Source organism: Anomaloglossus baeobatrachus, chromosome 2, assembly GCF_048569485.1.
Source record: "Anomaloglossus baeobatrachus isolate aAnoBae1 chromosome 2, aAnoBae1.hap1, whole genome shotgun sequence".
Lineage (NCBI taxonomy): Eukaryota > Metazoa > Chordata > Amphibia > Anura > Aromobatidae > Anomaloglossus > Anomaloglossus baeobatrachus.
The window spans coordinates 348,794,167-348,815,508 of NC_134354.1; the positions used below are offsets into that span (position 1 = coordinate 348,794,167).

Below are 21,342 nucleotides of genomic sequence, written 5' to 3' on the forward strand. Positions count from 1 at the left end.
AAAAAATATATAAACTCAACACTTTTGTTTTTGCTACCATTTTTCGTCAGCTGAAATAAAAATTCTAGAACTTTTTCTAAGTACATAAAAGGCCTTTTTCTCTCAAATATTGATCACATATTTGTCTATATTTGTGTTAGTGATCACTTCTCCTTTGCTAAGATAATCCATGCACCTCACAGGTGTGGCATATCAAGATGCTAATTAGACAGCATGATTATCGCACAGGTGTGCCTTAGGCGGGCCACAATAAAAGCCAGTCTAAAATATGCAGTTTTATCACACAGCACAATGCCACAGATGTTGCAAGTTTTGAGGGCGTTTGCAAATGGCATGATGACTGTAGGAATGTCCACTAGAGCTGTTGCCTGTGAATTGAATGTTCAATTCTCTACCATACGCCGTCTCCAAAAGAGTTTCAGAGAATTTGGCAGTAGATCCAATCGGGCCCGCAACGATAGACAATGTGTACCCACACCAGCCCAGGATCTTCACACATCCAGCACCTTCATCTACAAGATCGTCTGAGGCCAGCTACCCGGACAGCAGCTAAACCAATCGGTTTGCATAACCTCAGAATTTGTGCACAAACTTTCAGAAACCGTCTCAGGTAAGCTTGATAGATGAGCAGCAGGGTGCGGTGGTAATCGTGGCAGATACTGCTGTCTTGCTATGACGCAGCCCTGGTTCAGTTCTCTGCATCGCGTCCACCCCTCTTGTGCAGGGGAAGGGTTGCTGCGACTTGTGGTGCGGAACACCACTCGCAGGCTGGAGGCTAGAGATTGTTCGACTCTCAGGACCGCTTCCCAGCTGCCGATTGCAGAAGGTCCCAGTACCATCAAACACCACACATTGACGCAGATTTTCCTGCTCCAAAACAACTCTTTACTTGTACATGTTTTTACGCTTTAGGCGGTCACACTTCTTCAATATAACAGGGGACATCAGCATTGCTAAATACAGTCCTTTGGACCTCCACTCCGGTTTTCCACTGCGGTCGTTGCTATTAGCAACTGAAGCCAGTCTTAATTTTCTGGCCAGCCACTTCCCTTGTACTCAGCCCTCTGAGCCCCTCATCCCCTATCTCCTGCTTCACTATGTTGGGCAGATTCAAATATTCCTATAGATAGCCCGTGTCCCACCCACAGGGATTTAGCTGTAAGCTATGGCAAGCCTCTTAGGGACAGCACTCCTCTGGTTCCGATTTGCCAGGACCTACTCCCACTGTGGGAACCCACTAACCTTCAGCCGATTGAGGGAGTTCTCTGGGTATCTGCCAGGGGGATGGCGACCATCCAGGCTGTCCGGACTTCACCCGTTCGGGACGTCGTTACGACAGCCCAACTCTCACTGGGGCCCCACGGGCCCGGCGCCTGGATTCGGCCCTGAGGGCAAGACTACTAATAATAATAATATTTATTCATTTATATAGCGCTGTTAATTCCACAGCGCTTTACATACAATGGTTAATTAGCTCAATTGGGGGGGATCTTCACAGTTCACTCTCCTCTGGGACTGTCCTGTACTTCCCTGACTACTCACCCTTTTTGTGCCCTATTCTCCTCCCACACTAACCCTTTCCTGTCTAGCAGGTACCAGGGAAAAGGCTTTGCACAGTGTTGCCACCTAGTGGACGTATGCATATAACACACCAATAGACACAGCATTACTGCAACTAAGTAATACTGCTTCAGACAGGGGATTTTGCAGGTCTGGGGTGGGCAGAGCCCTACACCCCCTTACAAGCTCATCTGCATGCTTGCCATCCTCATCGGGGTCTCCATCTCAATGCAGTTCGTCGTCTTAACTGACTTGAGTGGACAATGCTCACATTTAGTGGAGTCTGGCACATTGGAGAGGTGTTCACTTCAAGGATGAATCCCAGTTTTCACTGTAATGGGCAGATAGCAGACTGTAAATGGTAGTCAGACTGGATACTGACTGTTTTTCTGACCCTCCTGCACCGCTGTTATATAGTAATACTGCACATTTTAGAGTGGCCTTTTATTGTAGCCAAACTAAAGCTGGGTTCCCACTAAATGACAGCGACAACGACGTCGCTGTTACGTCACCATTTTCTGTGACGTAGCAGCGACCTTGTAAGTCGCTGTTATGATCGCTGCTTAGCTGTCAAACAGCAGCCGAAGCAGCGATCATAACGACAGTGCTGCCACATGTGCAGAGAGCAGGGAGCCGCGCCCACTGAGCGCTGGCTCCCTGCTCTCCTAGCTACAGTACACATCGGGTTAATTACACGATGTGTACTGCAGCTACATGTGCAGAGAGCAGGGAGCCGCGCACACTGAGCGCTGGCTCCCCACTCTCCTAGCTACAGTACACATCGGGTTAATTACACGATGTGTACTGCAGCTACATGTGCAGAGAGCAGGAGTCGGCACTGGCAGCGTGAGAGCGGCGGAGGCTGGTAACGAAGGTAAATATCGGGTAACCACCTTGGTTACCCGATGTTTACCTTGGTTACAGCTTACCGCAGCTGCCAGATGCCGGCTTCCTGCTCCCTGCTCGCTTCATTTCGTCGCTCTCTCGCTGTCACACACAGCGATCTGTGCATCACAGCGGGAGAGCGACGACCAAAAAAGGAAGCTGGACATTCAGCAACGAGCGGCAATCTCACAGCAGGGGCCAGCTCGTTGCTGGATGTCACACACAGCGACGGGACGTCGCTGCAACATCACAGAAAATGGTGACGTAGCAGCAACGTCGTTGTCGCTGTGTGTGACACCACCTTAAGGCACACCTGTGCAATAATCATGCTGTCTAATCAGCATCTTGATATGCCACACTTGTGACTTGGATGGATTATCTTGTCAAAGGAGAAGTGCTCCCTAAACACAGATTTAGAAAACTTTGTGAACAATATTTGAGAGAAAAAAGCCTTTATGTACATAGAAAAGTCTTAGATTTTTTTAGATCAGCTCATGAAAAATGAGGAAAACAAAAGTATGTTTATATTTTTGTTAAGTGTATATTAAATATAATGATTAAAATCAGTAGTGTAATACAAAATAGCACATACAAGGCAAACTCAGTGAAAGGAGATTGATTATAATCATTATAATTTAACTAGCTGAAGTACCCGGGCGTTGCCCGGGATAGTAACTGTCTCTCTGTCTCTCTCCCAGACTCTGTCTGTCTCTCTCTCAGTCTCTGTCTGTCTCTCCCTGTCTCTGTCTGTCTCTCTCCCTGTCTCTGTCTCTCTCCCTGTCTCTGTTTCTCTCCCTGTCTCTGTCTGTCTCTCCCTGTCTTTCTGTCTGTCTCTGTCTCTGTGTGTCTCTGTCTCTATCAATGTCTGTCTTTCTGTGTCTCTCTGTCTGTCTCTTTGTCTGTCTCTCTCTATCTCTGTGTCTGTCTCTCTCTGTGTCTGTCTGTCTCTCTTTGTCTGTCTCTCTCAATCTTTTTGTCTGTCTATCTGTCTCGTTCCCCGTCTGTCTCGTTCCCCGTCTGTCTGCCTTTTTCCCCTGTCGGTCTCTGTCTGTTTGTCTCTATTTCCCTATCTGCCTTTTTCTCTGATTGTCTGTCTCTGTCTGACTTTTTTCCCTGTCTATCTCTGTCTGTCTCTTTCTGCCTCTGTCTGTCTGTCTCTTTCCTCGTGTGTCTCTTTGTCTGTCTCTTTCTGTCTGTCTGTCTTTTTTTCCCCTGTCTGTCTGTCTGTCTGTTTGTCTCTGTCCCTTTCCCTATCTGTCTGTGACGCCACCCGTGGGTTGCGGTGAGGGATGGTGACACCGCCGCTGTCTGGTGATGGGGCGCCCGGAGCTGGTGGAAGAGGGCAGCTAGATGGGATCCCCTCCACGGGTAGGGGAGGTGTATTCCCGGGGTCCTGTGTCCTGTGTGGGAGTGATGGCTGCTGAAGATGGCATTCCGGATTGGACCGGGGGTCAGTGGTGTACTCACAGTTCACCCTATCCCCCGCGTTGGGCTTCCGTTTCGCTCTCTGGGTTTCTATAGAACAAGGCCTGAAACCTTTCCCCGGCTGGTCAATTGACAAGGGGGCTTGCAACCTATCTCACCCTAGGGTCCAGGTACCCCGACTGTGCACGGCCTCTGGACCGGATTCCTGCTGTCGGCACTGGCGGGCTACAACCCTGCCCCGTTCCACTTTAGGTCTCCCGTGACCAGATCTCCATCGCCTGTAGCCCTGTTCACTGTCTGTCACCTAGCCGGCTAGTTCAAGGGCCCCTACCCCTGACTACGATTCTCAGTCTCCGCTTCAAACTTGATCTTTCTGAACTCAACTCCACACTTCAACTAGACTCCAACTTAACTCAACTGTCGTGTTCCCGCCTTTGACACCTCAGGACTCCTAGGTGGGCGTTGTCATCCGCCTGATCCCGCCCATTGGTGTGTCCCTATTATCACGAGGGGGTGGCTAGGCTTTAATGGCTGTGTGTTGTACCTGAGTGTGGGTTTCTGGTGGTAACAAGGAGGATGTACACTTTTGTGACTACCTGGTTTTGCCAGGGCGTCACACTAATAACTTGCAGCACCCAGCTCCATTCACTTTAATGGAGGCAGGTTATTTGGAGAGTAACTGTAAAGTGCGGGGTTAAATTTTCCTGTGAAAACATAGTCTATGACGTTCACTGAGTCACATGGTGTCTGTGCAAAATTTTGTGATTGTAAATGCGACGGTGCGGATTCCTTTAGCGGACATACACACATACATATGTGCCGCCCCCATGCCAGCAACCGCTGCTGCTCGGGTCCGGAACTGCTGTTTGTGTCTGTGGCTCAAGGGATCCTCCGGACCCGGGGGTCTCGCGGACACGCCGAATAAAAGGGGGGGACGTTTATGTACGGGCTAGGCCGTATTAGGTTTGTGACGCCACCCACTGTGTGTGGTGAGGTAGGACACCACCGCTGCTGTTGTCGGGCACCCGGGGAAGATGTAGTGGCAGCTGGATGTTAACCCCTCCGTGGGTAGGGATGGTTGCCCCGAGACCCAGTGTCTTTGTGCAGGGTATAGCAACGGCAAGGGCCGGCGCGCCCGAGCTAGCAGGGGGACGTTTGGTTACTGACAGTAAATGAATCACACGAGTCTTTTGGTAAACCAAGGTGCTGGTGGTCGGCCGCCACGGCCGGTTGCGTTCAGGTCCCCCACCCGGGCTGGTGGTCACTGTCCTTTTCCTCTGCACTTGTTTTGTGTATGGTGGACTGCCTGGTCTGGAACTCAGGAGTCCACTCCTGGCTGGCTGTGGCTTAAGGAGCCGTGCCCGCAGACGCTGGCCCGTGGGATCTATGGGCCCTGGTGGTGGCCTTATCCCTATCGGTGGGCTGTTGTCTTCTTTTAGGGATTTTGGGTGGGACAGGACCTATAATCCTGCCCTCAATTGGTTAATTAGCTAGGCCGCTGGTTTCGCTCCTGGCTTCAGGGTCCGAGTACCCCCTCTGTGCTACGGTTTCCGGGTAAGTTCTCTGTGTCGGACCGGCGGGCTAGAACCCTGTCCTGGTCCACCTCGGATCTGCCGAGCCGTCTTCCCGTCTCCTGCTGACGGAGACCACCATCTGCCACCTAGCCAAAGGCACCAGGGCTCCGACCCTGGCACCGTTCAACTTGAACTTCCTCTGCTGGGGCTACACCTAGCTCCAGCCCCCACTCCTTTCAACTTGAACTCCAAGCTCATCTACTTCTTTTCCCGCCCGGGCTGTCTAGACCCTGGGGTGGGCGTGTCCAACCGCCTGGTCCCGCCCACTGGTATGCCTATCTTTCCCTAAGGGGGGGGTGACTAGGGTTTCAGGTCGGCTGTGTGTCACCTAGGTGAGGGATGGTGTTATGCGGGGGCCTATCTGTGACTACCTTTTTTTTTCCAGGGCATCACACAAACATACACACATATATATATATAGCTGAGTGTATATACTGTAAGATAAAGATATGAAATGTAGAGACACATATCACTCCCTTTTTTGTGTGCTAACGGCAACTAAAAGCCTAGACCAATCTCTAGAAAATAATCCCATAACATTATCTCTCCTCCATCAAAACTTACAGTTGACACAATGAAGTTAAAGGGGTTGTGCACTACTTTTACACTGATGGTCTATCCTTCAGATACATCATCAATGTTTAATCGGCCTGGGTCCAACACCCGGCACCCCCGCCTATCAGCTAATCTTGGTGACAGTGGCAGCCTGTGGCCAGAAATGCTCAGTTCCAGAGCTGCCCCATCTTTTGATAGTGGCAGCTGCTGGGTACTGCACATCCACCTCCTTTTGATTTGAATAGGAGACGGATGGCAGTACCCAGCAGCTGCCACTATCAGAAGACAGGGCAGCTCCGGAATGAGCATTTGCAGTCACAGGCTGCTGGCACAAAGAACAGCTGATTGGCAGGGGTGCGGAGTGTCGGACTCTGACCATTCAGACATTCATAACTTATCCTAAAGCGGGCTTTACACGCTACGATATCGTTAATGAATTATCGTCGGGGTCACGGTGTTTGTGACCCACATCCGGCTTTATTAACGAGATCGCAGCGTGTGACACTTTTGAGCGACCTTAAACGATCGCAAAAGTGGTCAAAATCGTTTGCCGTGGAGAGGTCGTTCTGAAATAAATTGTTCAATGCTTATTAGCGATGTTGTTCGTCATTCCTGCGGCAGCACACATCGCTAGGTGTGACACCGCAGGAGCGACGAGCATCTCCTTACCTGCCTCCACCGGCAATGCGGAAGGAAGGAGGTGGGCGGGATGTTACGTCCAGCTCATCTCCGCCCCTCCGCTTCTATTGGACGCCTGCCGTGTGACATCGCTGTGACGCCGCACGAACCGCCTCCATAGAAAGGAGGCGGTTCGCCGGCCAGAGCGACGTCGCAGGGCAGGTATGTGTGTGTGACACTGTCGTAGCGATAATGTTCGCTACGGCAGCGATCACACAATATCGCACGTATGACAGAGGCGGGTGCTATCGCGCTCGACATCACCAGCAAATGCTAGCGATGTCGCAGCGTGTAATGCCCGCTTAAGGATAGGCCATTAATGGAAAAGTACTGGATAACCTATTTAAGCAGGTATTGTTCTGAGGAGATATGGAGCTTTGCAGAGCAATGGTGACTTCATGCACTCAGTGCCTCGAGGAGAGAGGTGACTATGGAGCAGCGGGGGAACGAAGGAGAGAGGTGAGCACAGAGCAGCGGAGGAACGAGGAGAGAGGTGAGTACTTTTTTTTTTATAAAGCAGTGAGTACACGGTGGCCGGGAGCCTGGGGGGCTGGCTGCATTATACATGGAGGCCTGGGGGGCTGGCTGCATTATACATGGAGGCCTGGGGGGGCTGGCTGCATTATACATGGAGGCCTGGGGAAGCTGGCTGCATTATACATGGAGGCCTGGGGAACTGACTGCATTATACATGGAGGCATGGGGGGCTAGCTGCATTATACATGGAGGCCTTCTTATACATGGGCTAGGGGTGCTGCATTATACATGGAGGCCTAGGGGTGCTGCATTATTCATGGAGGCCTGGGGAGCTGCATTATACATTGAAGCCTGGGGGGCTGCATTATACATGCAGGTCTATGGGGCTGCATAATAAACATGATGGACGCCTTATACAAGGGTTACAGGGGTGCATTATACATGGAGGTCTATGGAGCTGCATTATACATGGAGGTCTATGGGAATGCATGATATAACATGAAGGACACCTTATACATGGACTATAGGGGTGCATTATACATGGAGGCGTATGGGGCTGCATAATACAAAATGAAGGACACCTTATACATGGAATATAAGGGTGCATTATATATGGAGGATTATGGGGCTGCATAATACAATATGAAGGTCTATAAGGCTGCATTATAATACATATAGGACTATTGGAGCTACATTATAATATATGGAGGACTATGAAGGCTACCTTATACATGGACTATGGGGGTACATTATAAAACATGGAGGACTATGTGGTGCAGGAAAATATAATATGGAGTACTTGGAGTGCATTATAATATATGGAGAACTATGGAGTGAATTATAATACATGGAGAACTATGGGGAATTCATTATAATAATTGGAGGGCTATGGGGGTGCATTATAATATATGGAGGACTATGGGGTGAATTATAATATACAGTCCCTGACAGAAGTTCTGTCGCTTTTCCATGTTATGTAAATAAAAGCTTATAACCTGACTTTAAATTCATCCATTGGTTTAATAAATTACTCTTTTGAAAGCTGAAACCCTCCCAAATTTGGATTGGCTTATGAAAATAAAGTTGTTGAAAAGCTGAAACATTGGTTATTTAATGAACACAGAAAGGTCAGATTTGGTCAAGACAAAAGTTTTGTCGCCTTGTCATATAATGCACCCAATCCTAGTTTACATCCTCACCTGTGTTCACTAAATGATCAGTTAATTAGTGGGTGTGTATAAAAAGAAACCCAGCACCCCAGACCATCAGTTGAACTGCAACTTGACCTCTGACAACATGCCAAAAATCCACTTTGCGACCAAAACCTTGATTATCAAGTGACTGAAGAACAGATCCACTGCAGAGATGGCTGGCACCTTTAATGTGTCTCAGCGTCAAGTACAAAGAATTAAAACAAGTTTTGAAGAGACTGGAGATGTTTTTGACAAGCCCAAGTCCAGCAGACCCCGTAAGACAACTGCTCAGGAAGAACATTTGTTGGTTAGAAAATTCAAAGCCAGCCCCTCTTCCACTGCAGCAGAGCTTCAAAAGGCCTGGTCACCTCAAGGCCCTGTGTCAACTAGAACAGTTTGTAGGATTCGGTCTCGAAATGGCCTTCATGGTTGAATCAGTGCCCAGAAGCAAGCACTAAACAAAAGGCAATTAGAAAACCGTGTGGCATTTGCCAAGTCCCACAGCCTGCTAAAGAGATGGATGCTGGAAAAGTGTCAGAAGGTGAATTATTCTGACGAATCTTCTGTTGAATTACACCACAGCTGCCGCAAACACTGCAGGAGACCTACTGGAGCCCGTATGGATCCAGAAAACAGTTAAGTTTGGTGGTGGAAAGATCATGGTGTGGAGTTATATTCAGTATGGGGGTGTGTGAAACATTTGCAAGGTGGAAAGCAATATCCATAGCCTAAAATATCAAGAAGTATTAGGTACCTCTTACATTCCCAATCATAAAAGGGGTCAAATTCTGCAGCAGGATGGTGCTCCATCTCATACATCCATCTCTACAACAAAGTTCCTCCTGACAAAGAAGATCAAGGTGCTCAAGGTCTGGCTAGTCCAGTCACCAGACATGAACATCATTGAGTATGTTTGGGGTAGGATGAAAGAGGAAGATTGGAAGACAAAACCAAAGAATCTAGAAGAACTCTGGGAGGCATGTAAGACTGCATTCTTTGCTATTCTTGATGACTTCATCAATAAATTGTATGAATCATTGTTGAACTGCATGTATGCAGTCCTTCCAGCTCATGGAAGTCACACAATATATTAAATATGGCTCTAATAGCACCACAACTTCATTCACCAATGTTATGCAACATATCTTTGTATTAGAAGTCAATTATTTGTTTGAATTTCACATTATTTTCTGTGGGCGACAAAACCTTTTGTCTTGTCAAAATTTGACCTTTCTGTGTTCATTAAATGATCAATATTTCAGCAACTTTATTTTCATAACTTAAACCAAATTTGGGAGGGTTTCAGCTTTCAAAAGAGTAATTTATGAAACCAATGGATGAATTTAAAGTCCGGTTATAAGCTTTTATTTACATAACATGAATAAGCGACATAAATTCTGTCAGGGACTGTATGGAGAACTATGGGAAATGTATTATAATACATGGAGGACCATTCTAATATAGAAAGGCTATGTGGGGGCCATTATAGTATTTGGAGACAAAGACACAAGTATGTGATGGGAACGTTTTGTGCTGAGGGGAAAAAGGCTATTTCCCATGCTCTGATATGGGAAAGCTGGGTGTTGAGGGATAGATGTATAGTAGAGCATGGGAAAGCTGGATGTTGAGGACAAGATGGATATCAGAACATAGGAAAGCTGGGTGCTGATAGAGGGATTTCAGATCATGGGAAACCTGGGTGCTGTGGGTAAGAGCCAAGTGTCAGCATCATTATCCCGTACCCCGAGTGTCAGTGTCATTATCCCGTACCAAAAGTGTTGGTGTACGTGGAGGGGAGGGGCCCAGGTCCAAACTTTGCATCGGGGCCCATCAAGCTATAGTTACGCCACTGATCCTAAACATTTCCACTTTTCAGTACAACTCACAGTTGATGAAATATTTAGAAGGAAAGACATTTTATAAGCTGACTTGTTACATTGGTCGCTATTTATTAAAGTACAACAACACTTCAAATTCAGTGAGCTCTTTAGAATAAGCCATTCTTTAAAAACTATTTGCAATGGCAGACAGCATGGCAAGGGTTGGATTTTATACAGCTGTGGCAATGGGACTGAATGAAAACATGAACACAATGATTAAGAGCTCATTCGTCTGTTTTTTATACATTTCAGATTTTTTTTAATAAGACTTTGATCAGAGTTTGATCAGATTGGAGTCTGAGTATCATCATTTTTTCACGTATGTGGAGAAAAAAAAAAGTTTAGTCCTCTTAGTCCTCCTGTCTGACAGTCTGTAAAAAATCGGACCCATAGACTTGCATTGCATCCAATGATCAGATCAAAATCGAATATGTCTCCGTGATTTTCTGAGGAACGAAAAATCACATATGTGAACAGACCCATTCACTATCAAGGAACGAGTGCTATCTGGGAAAAACACGGATGCCGCTCGTACAAGAAAAGCTGATGTCCCAATACACGTCATGTTTTGTATATAAGCCAAAAAATGTATAGGACCTGTCTATCATGTGATGTGCAGGCGCCGGTTAGCCGCTACCCCATTAATCCTTATAAAATAGAGGTTCCTACATGGTAGAACTATATTATGACTAGGATTGGAAGCGATTGAAATGTGTAAATATGGAAATAATGTTATATACAGTGGGTACAGAAAGTATTCAGACCCTTTTACATTTTTCACTCTTTGTTTCATTGCAGCCATTTGGTAAATTCAAAAAAGTTCATTTTTTTTCATTAATGTACTCTCTGCACTCCATCTTGACAGGAAAAAAACTGAAATGTAGACATTTTTGCAAATATGTCTGATAATTAAAGGAAATTAACCTCGGGTGCCAGGTTAACAGCAATAACTTGCAGGTATCTGAAAGTGTTTTCTAATTTTGATCATCGTTCTCTTTCATTTGTCTCATTTACATTTTTATTATATGCTTTAGAATAAATTCAATTTATGAAATAACCTTAAAATACTGCGAGTTTACTCATGTTAGGATATGATCACATAGGACTACACAAACACGGCAACATTCAGGAAATTGTGTGTTGTTCTCTAGTTTTAAACTACAGTATATATATATCCAGGAAAGGAGAAAATACGAGTTTTTATAGTCATCTTCCATTAGTGTTTTATTATTGTTCGCTCTGTATTATACCTGAGTACATTTATGTATGTTCTATTGGTTGCACCATTGCTTCTAAAGTATAAATACGTTGTAAACAGAGGGACATTCATTGTGGATATATTGGGCCTATTTTATCAGGTGCATTTAATGCCTTGTTTGATCCGGTCTTTTAAATTTTCATATTAACCCTTTCAAGTCTCTGTCACCATAGTCATTAATAAATTATGTATTGCTTGCACTATAAAAACTCGTATTTTCTCCTTTCCTGGATATGATCAGGAGTTTGTGCTACCCGTGTGGTTGGTTCCTGGGTATACAGGGACGCCGGGCATATTTCTAGTATGGTTTTCTGGAAATTTGTTATAGTACATATATATGTATATATATATATATATTATATATATATATATATTATATATATATATATATAGATACACACACACACACACACACACACATACACATATGGATAGATATATATTTGCATTATACATGACATACTAGAAACTAATGCCACTCAGGTTTTTAAAGCTGCTTTAATACAGTTATAAGTAACCACTCCTTTACTCTTTCTACTAGTACATGTGATTTCGGCAGGGATAACATTCTTCCTGAGTGGCATCCTCTTTGTCCCTGTTGTTGGCTCCATGGTGTGGGATTACTCAGCCACGGTGACGTTTGTGCATATAATCGTCTGTTGTGCAGGTCAGTGATGTATACATGGACTGACAGGATTTTTACTAATTTTATGAATCATTGCAGGCTTGTTTAACTTTGAATTGATAAAAAATAACAAATGTCTTGTTTTCATCGCAGAATATGGTTATGCAGTTCATGGCAGGCAGAATGTGGATCTAGCTGTAGAACCAATATGGATTCTGGTACATTGAGAGATGGCAACACAACATACCTAAGGCAACATTTTAGCTCTATGGGATGATATCATTAGATCCCACCCATGGATCTAAATTTGTGGCGCCAATAGGAAGCTATAATAGACTCATGTGTCCTTTATGTTCAATGGTAATATGTTGGCAAAAAAGTGAACCATGTTGGTAAACAGATCCTTCATTAGAGAACATGGTCCAATATTTGTTATGTAATAGAACATGCTGTCATTGTTTTATTTTAATATACACTCTACATACACTGTCAGCATATTACTGCTATTAATAGTATTTACATAATCTTAAAGGCATTGAACCCTACTAGGACAAGTTCTTCTCATTCCCCATGTTTGCCCTATTAAAATAAAAAAGCTGATACTCACCTCCAGTGCTGGTAAAATACAGACATGTCTATAAGATTTTTGTATGAACAGATGGTCTGAAAAAATACAGACATGTGAATAGTCCAATTAAATACAATGGGTGTACATTTTATCAGATAAAACCACTGATCATGAGAATAAGGCTGTGGAAAAATAAAGCAATAGGGTCTGACCAGAAAAAACACCAAGAAAATTAAATTAGGTAGACTCACCTATAAGTCACAACTCCTATAATCGCGTAGTACAGAGGTGGAATAGCTGCAGCCCCGAAGTATTCAAGCGGATATACAGTACAGACCAAAAGTTTGGACACACCTTCTCATTCAAAGACTTTTCTTTATTTTCATGACTCTAAAAATTGTAGATTCACATTGAAGACATCAAAACTATGAATGAAAACATGTGGAATGAAATACTTAAAGTGTGAAACAACTAAAAATATGTCTTATATTCTAGGTTCTTCAAAGTAGCCACCTTTTGCTTTGATTACTGCTTTGCACACTCTTGATATTCTCTTAATATCAATCTCTTCAAGAGGTAGTCACCGGAAATGGTCTTCCAACAGTCTTGAAGGAGATGCCAGAAATACTTAGCACTTGTTGGCCCTTTTGCCTTCACTATGCGGTCCAGCTCACCCCAAACCATCTCGATTGGGTTCAGGTCTGGTGACTGTGGAGGCCTTGTCATCTGGCGTAGCACCCCATCACTGTCCTTCTTAGTCAACTAGCCCTTACGCAGCCTGGAGGTGTGTTTGGAATCATTGTCCTGTTGAAAAATAAATGATGGTCCAACTAAACACAAACCGGATGGAATAGCATGCCGCTGAAAGATGCTGTGGTAGCCATGCTGGTTTAATATGCATTAAATCTTGAATAAATCCCCAACAGTGTCACCAGCAAAGCACCCCCACATCGTCACACCTCCTCCTCCATGCTTCACAGTGGGAACCAGGCATGTAGAGTCCATCCGTTCACCTTTTCTACAAAGACACGGTGGTTGGATACAAAGATCTCAAATTTGGACTCATCAGACCAAAGCACAGATTTCCTCTGGTCTAATGTCCATTCTTTGTGTTATTTAGCCCAAACAAGTCTCTTCTGCTTGTTGCCTGTCCTTGGCAGTGGTTTCCTAGCAGCCATTTTTCCATGAAGGCCTGCTTCACAAAGTCTCCGCTTAATAGTTGTCCTAGAGATGAGAAGATGTGTCCAAACTTTTGGTCTGTACTGTATGTGGAGGAAACCAGATGTCTCACCACAGTATCACCAATACTGAAACGCGTTGACCTATACCTGACAATCTAATAAAGACATGAAATAATCTTTATCTTATCTGTGTATTGATGATAGCATGGCAAACGACCCGGATTCCCCCATATATATCCGCATAAAATCACTGATGGAATATGTATGTGAAAAAGAGGTGTATGAATGAGGCCCAACCCAACATTGTCCTTCAAAATGTCATGTTATTGTTTTGCTGTATCACGATAAGATCACACATGGTGTCACATTAAAGCCTGCTACATCTGGGTGCAACACTGTGTAAAGGGCTATCCCAACCAGAGTCAGGGGCTGCTTTGGAGGCTTCCAAAAATGGCAGGTTAGCCAGCACTCCTATGGACTTTTACTTGCTGACATACATAGGGTGGTAAGCTGACCTGTTCTAATCTGGTCACCGTGGATGATCACAAAAACCCCATCAGCAGAAAAAAAAAACACAAGGGTAGTTAAGGGATTGCGGTCAGCTCAGGTTCTATCTGTCAGACCACACTAGAAGTAGCCGTGGAGTGTAGCTAAAAACTTAAAAGCCACGTCACAGCCGGAGAAACTTACTACACATCACAGAGAGAAATGAGGAAACCTATCTTGCCTCAGAGTAGTCCCCAAAGGAATAGCAAGCCCCCAACATATAAAGTCAATGGTGATGTAAGAAAACACAATACACAGGAAATAAAGATTAGCAAATGCGATACCCGATTTCCTAGATAGGACAGGGCAGATAACTTAATTGCGGTCAGTGCAATACCCTGCGGAAAAATAGCAATCTCCTGATAATAAAAATACTGAGACCACTAGGACTCTTCCCCACTATATCAGGTACCCTTGTAAATAATGGGAGAAAAAAAATACCAGAAAAAACACAAGAAATACAAAACTGCAAATAATCAAATAGAACAGGGAGAATTTCCCTTTTCTTGCAGTGGGACCTGCTTAGGAGGAACCCCCATGCTCATCAAAACAGAAAGACAATTCCTCTCCTGCAAGAACGCAGACTTTAATCAAAACAAACACCCTTAGGTGTGGATCATGAAATAAAGCAAATAGCTTGCAACTTATCTGGAATGGGACAGGCACAGGAAAAATGGAAGGATAACTCCAAGCCAATTCAGAGACTGAGGAACAACAACAATAACCGGCCCCAGCCAGCAGACACTGCTCTACTATATAACCCAGGCTGATCTGCAATTGGGCTTCCCAAACTTCCAATTAACTCCCACACCTCTTGAGGCACAGTCAGCTTCACCTCCAGTCCTGACCACCAGAGGGAGTTCCAAACCATCACCCCTTCGGATGACACTCACAACACTGACCGGTATTTAGAAAGCCTCTGGTTCTCCTGCTGCACTTTTGGGTGTTTTCTGTGAGCAATTCCTTTAATAACAATTCATGAGCTTGTTGCAGTCACAACATAGGCTCTAGGGATTAGGGTTTTTTTCTAGGTTTAGAATCTCTTTGATACTTGTATTGTATAAAACTAAATTTTACTTTTATTCCCACAGTTACACAAGAATTTCCTCTCATGTGGCAATGGTGGCTGCAAATAGGTAATTAACTTGCCTGTAGCAATAGGTCTGTTTTAGAGTACGTGCCCATTATGAGTTTTTGACGCTGCATTTGTTCGTTGTATCATATATGCAGCGTTTTACAATAGGAGCAAAGTGGATGGGATTTATAGAAATCTCATGGCCATTGTGCTTGTTCACGCTGTGTACGCACCAGTTCTGCGTTTTTCCAATCTACAGCATGTTAATTTCTCCGTAGACTTGCATTAAATCTGTAGGTAAAAAACACACAAATGTTTTTGGTGTCTTTACAAGGTGGAAATGCATAAAAACGCTTGTAATCTGCACCTAACAATGTCAATACTAGGACGTTTCAAAAGCAAAACAGCTTTATTCAAAGTGTGACACGCCAAATAGGGACAAAAAGCACAGCATCAAAAACGCAATAAAAACGCACACAAAAATGCAATGAAAAAACGCAAAAAAACTAAAGCAGGCGATGATGCAGAAATATACAGCATCAAAAACTCATCAAATACTGATCGTGGGAACGTAGCCTTAGGGGGTTTTCTGAGCTGATGTTGTAAAGAGTTTATTTATGAAGGCCACCCATCATTTAGTGGCACAAACAATGCTTTCTATGCCAGAATACTGCCGTAAAAGCTTTGATGAATCGGGTCCTATATCTTCTTCTTTTACTTCTTCACCACATATTGGGCCCCTTTATGAAATGGAAGGTTTAATATGATAGAAACCTTTAGAAATAGGAGCCCCTCTGTAGTTGTCTAATTTACTGTTTGCTGACTAAAGCCGCAGAGAATTAGTGAAGCAAGTGATTTTACTAATAGGATATAATGTTCCCTGTAGACATTAATATAAGTTATATTCATGTATGATGGGTGTATTAATAATGAACACATTTCATTGCAGGCTGTGGATTATTCCTTATGATTATACCTGGTCAAACCCTGGCATACTTCACATGCAGAAGCTCAAATCAAAGGCGTATATAAACTATATAGATGTATATGGACAATATTCATATAATATTTTACATACATACTGAATAAAACATGCTATAAAACCCAAATCTTGTTTTTCTTCTTTAGACAGGGAACCCTGGGTAATGATCAGGATCATTCAACTCGAGAAATGAAAAAAAAATAAGGTCTAAATAAAGAAAATAAGAATCAAGCAAGTGCGTTATACTTACCGAGTCTCCGTCGCAGCTGTAACTGCTTCGAGGCAGCTCATTCTTCTTCTGGGGCCGCTCATTATTGCTCATCCATATTCACTGCTTCCCCTGCCCATTGGTTGTCCTGGCATCCTTGATTAGTTGCAGTCAGACAGGCCCCCGCCTGTGTGACAGCATCTGTCTTCCTGCAATCACAGACCCTGTCTGTGGGTCACTATCATGGTATAAAACTAAATAAATAAATTGACTAAGGGTGCCCCAGTATTATGATGTTTAGCACAGATAAAGCATATAGCTACAGGCTGCAGCCCCCAGCCATGCGCTTATGATGACTGTGTATCAAAATAGGAGCTTTTTTTTTTTTAAAAAAAAAAAAAATTAAATAGATAATTTAAAAATCAACGTGTGGTCCTCCCCTACATTTTGATACCCAGCCATGATAAAGCCAGACAGCTGATGCGGTAGTGATGCAATTTTTTGCCAGGAGATGTAGATTGGATGCAGAAATATGGTGTAAAAATTTCAGCACCAAATCTGCATCTGTTGGCAAAAAAACCTTGTTTTCTACCCAGGAGATGCAGGTCGGTGAACTCAGACGTGAGGTCACTGACTTTACTGAGGTCACCTGAGGTCAGGTTACCTGCGGTCACAGGTGGAGGACCGTGGGAACCTCCAGTTGTAACTGCAAATAACCTGTGTGATTTCACCGCTGACGCTCAGTCTGTGACTGAAGCTCACATCGGGCGGTCATTTTCAATTGCCGCAGGCTGTGCCTTCAGATGTAGCAGAGCCGTAATCGTTGTGGGACCTTGTGTAGATTACATCGGATCTGGGTGTTTTAGAGGTTAATTGATTGGTAAAAGAGGGTGTTTTTTTGTATTTTATTTCAAATAAAGGATTTTTTCCAGTGTTTGTGTTTATTTCTTTTCACTTACAAATTAGCAATTGGGGGGGTCTCATAGATGCCTCCCATTACTAATCTAGGGCTTAGTCGCAGCTGTGGGTTATTAACCCCTTATTACCCCAATTGCCCCCACACCAGGGCAATCAGGATGAGTTGGGTAAAGTTCTGCGATTGTCGCATCTAATGGATGTGAAAATCCTGGGTGGCTGCAGGCTGCTATTTTTAGGCAGGGGGGCCAATAAGCATGGGTCTCCCCAGCCTGAGAATACCAGCCCTCATCTGTCGGGTTTATAATGGCTGGGTATCAAAATTGGGGGGACCACACGCTGTTTTTTTAAAAAAATAATTTATTTAAATAATTAAAAAAAAAAAGTCACATGCAGTTCCTCTTATTTTGATACACAGCCAAGATAAGCGCAGGGTTGAGAGCTGCAGCCTGTAGCCGTATGTTTTATCTGTGCTGGGTATTACAATATGAAGGGACCATACGCCAATTTATTTATTTAGTTTTACAACAATATAGACACACACAGACAGAATCTCTGATTGAAAGTAGTTAGACACGTTATGTCACACAGGGTAGGGGCGCGTCTGACTGCAACCAATTAGAGATGCAGGGACTGCCGGTAGGTGGTGGAAGCAGTGCAAATGCATGTGGTTAATGAGCGTCCCAGGAAGTAGAGTTAGAGCCGTGCGGCGACTGGTAGATATAAATCTCCTGCTCTAATTCCCCTATTCCTTCTACCACCATTTTTTAGCTCCTGATTCGAGTGCCCATAGACTTATATGGGGACTGGCATCTGGCCAGATATCTGGGATTAATTCCAGGCCCGAACCGGGTTTTGTTTTAAAACCCAGTTGGACTCTCTAATACCGGGTATCAGCGAGTCTGCCCATCACTTATTATAAACAGTGTATAAGATAGAATAAGCAAGTGTCTTTGCGGGCAGCGGTGGCTGTGTGGAGCAGGGCGGTGTGGCTGATGTCCCAGATGCTCTGGGTTCAAATGATGGTGTCCGGGACGGCACGTGTGCAGATGGAGCCCTTAGCTCAAGATCTTGTCATTGAACTGAGAGCTCAATCTGCTCCGGAGGCTATTTCTTTGAAACCCGCACCGCTGACAGGGCATCTGGGACACCTGCCGCACCAGCCTGCTCCACACAGCCAGCACAACTTCCGCTGCCAGCACCGCCACACCGTTCCCACCGCCGTGCCTGCCTCCTGTGACTCTGCTCCCTCTCCAGTAAGACAACAATGGAGTATAAGACGGACCCCATTTTTACCTTTTTTTTCTCTCTAAATTTGGGGTGCGTCTTATAATCCGGCACATCTTATAAAACAAAAAATATGGTATGTGCTTTTGTTACCATCAAGGATATGTGATTGTGTTCCTGGAGTGGGCATCATTTTCATGCAAGGGGTGTTGTGTGTGTGTGTGTGTGTGTGTGTGTGTGTGAGTCCTTACATAATAGTATATTAATATGCACCATTACCGTAAAATGGCACCTCCTTGAAGCATAACCACATACACCCTTTGTAATAAAATGATGCCCCACTCCAGTCCATAAAAGGGAAGTCGACTACGACTACTTGGACAACCCCTTCTCATTCCCCTTGTTTGCTACAGAAAAATAAAGAAAGCTTTACACCCCTCCAGTGCAGCCTCGGTTCCAGCGATGTCTAAAACTGCGTTCCAGGGACATCTGTGACATTGTTATGACACACGAGCCCCAAAAGCAATCAGCGCCGGCTTTCTTATGCCCACCTTTGGACGTTTCGGCAGAAATTCAGTGTAGCGCTCACATCCTGCTCAAATGTCTGAAGGCGGAGAGATAAACACTGGGCGCTGTTTGGTCAAGGGGCCTCATGGAACGCAGCTTTAGACATCGCTGGAACCGAGGCCGTACCGGAGGGGAGTATAGCTTTATTTATTTTTCTGGGGCAAACGAGGAGAATGAGAAGGGGTTGTTGACATCCTTTTTATGGATTGAAGTGGGGCATCATTTTATTACAAAGGGTGTATGTGGTTATGCTTCAACAAATGGAATGAATAGGGGTTGTCAAATTTAGTGGACAGCCCTTTTAAAGGGGCTGTTAATTTAGTAAATGTCTAACCTAAGGTGTAGGTTATTATAAAGAAATTATAATGCTGTTACGCAAACACCGTAAATTAAAAAAAAACTTTGGGAAAAATCACTCCAAAAATGTTACAGCTCTCAGAATATGGCGATGCAAAAAGAAATTAATTTTTGTAAAATATTGCTTTTAGTGTGCAAACGTCGCAAAGTATAAAAAATTGTAGAATAAATCAGTCATCACTTTTATCGCATGGTGAACTGAGCAAAAAATTTAAAAGAATAAGCGAATCGCTGGTTTTCCCTCAAAAATCTGAATAAATAGCAATCAAGGACTGGTATGTACCCCATAATAGTACCAAAAATCCTTCAGCTTATTGCGCAAAAAATAAGCTTCCACACAGCCCTGTTCGCTCCAAAAAGAAAAAAGTTACAGTTCTCACAATATGGCGACGAAAAACCTTTTTTTTTTTTTATAATAAAAAGCATTTTCACTGTGTGATAGAAGCTGAACATTATAAATCTGGTATCACTGTAACAGCACCAACAAAGAGACTCTGTCAGCAGCTTTTGCTACCTCACCAGAGATTACTGACTGCATTCGTTCTGACATATGCTAAGATTTAAGATTTTAGGCCTGTTTTGCATGCCAGTGAAAAACAGACGTTTTTCACTGACGTGTTAAAAGCGCATGTGTCCCTCTGTGTGCCGTGATTCACAGCACACGTGGGTTGTCAATGTGCAATCCGTGATCTGTGATACATGATAGCACATGGAGATAAACTCACCTGCCCCCGCTCCTGCTGTCCGTGGTGCTGAACTCTCCGGCTCTGCTTCATCTGGCCACCGCTGTGTCTCCCCTCTGCAAGTACTTCCGGGTCGGCTGTGACATGCATAAATGAATATGCATGACAGTAATTAGCCGGGCAGGAAGCAGCAGCCAGTAGAGGCCGTAGACAGCTGGAGAAGTTGAATGTAAAAATCACTTTATTTTCAATGTCCGTGTTTTTCTGGTACATGTTTCACGGATCACACCATAGTGGGGTCTGTGGGACATCAGTGATGCCGGAAAAAAGCGGACATTCTTCTGTGCACAACAGATAAAGCGTGTGAGCAACAGGGAGTACCTGCCTAAAAAAGTGCTGGAAATACACCATAGCAAAGGGACATGAGGCACAGCAATTTCAAAATGATTTTGCTGTGCACATGTTCAGTCTTTGGTTAATTATTTTAGCTGCTGTAGGCTTCAAAAGCCATGAAACGGCTAAAAGAAGTAACCTTCTCATTCGTGGGGCGGCTAAAATTGGAAGAAGCCACTCGCTCTATATACTTAAAGGACACACAATACAGTCATTGCATAGACACCAGAAATGAAGCCAGTAACAACGGCGCATACATATAGACTTTCAGGATGTTTTTTGCAAATGATTTTTATTTTTTTTTAAATAACTAAATTGCAGTATGCTTAGGGCGAGGCTTTTTTGTCATTTTACAGTACATGAAAAAAACAAACGCAGCAGAAAAGCAATACAGCCGGGCACCGGGGTCTTGTGATCTGCAGCCAATCAGCAGCTGCTTCACTATCCCTCTTCCAAAACTGTAATTCAGCTGCTGCTGTTTTATGACTTCCTCTGGATGTCAGTTTTATCCAAAGGATGAGAGAGTAAAG

At 44.1% G+C, this 21,342-nt stretch overlaps 1 pseudogene; it reads left to right on the forward strand.

The window, feature by feature from the left end:
* The window catches only part of LOC142289764 (putative transmembrane protein 244), a 37,439-nt pseudogene extending 20,918 nt beyond the window's left edge, over positions 1 to 16,521 (forward strand).
* Positions 16,522 to 21,342: the final 4,821 nt, after the last annotated feature.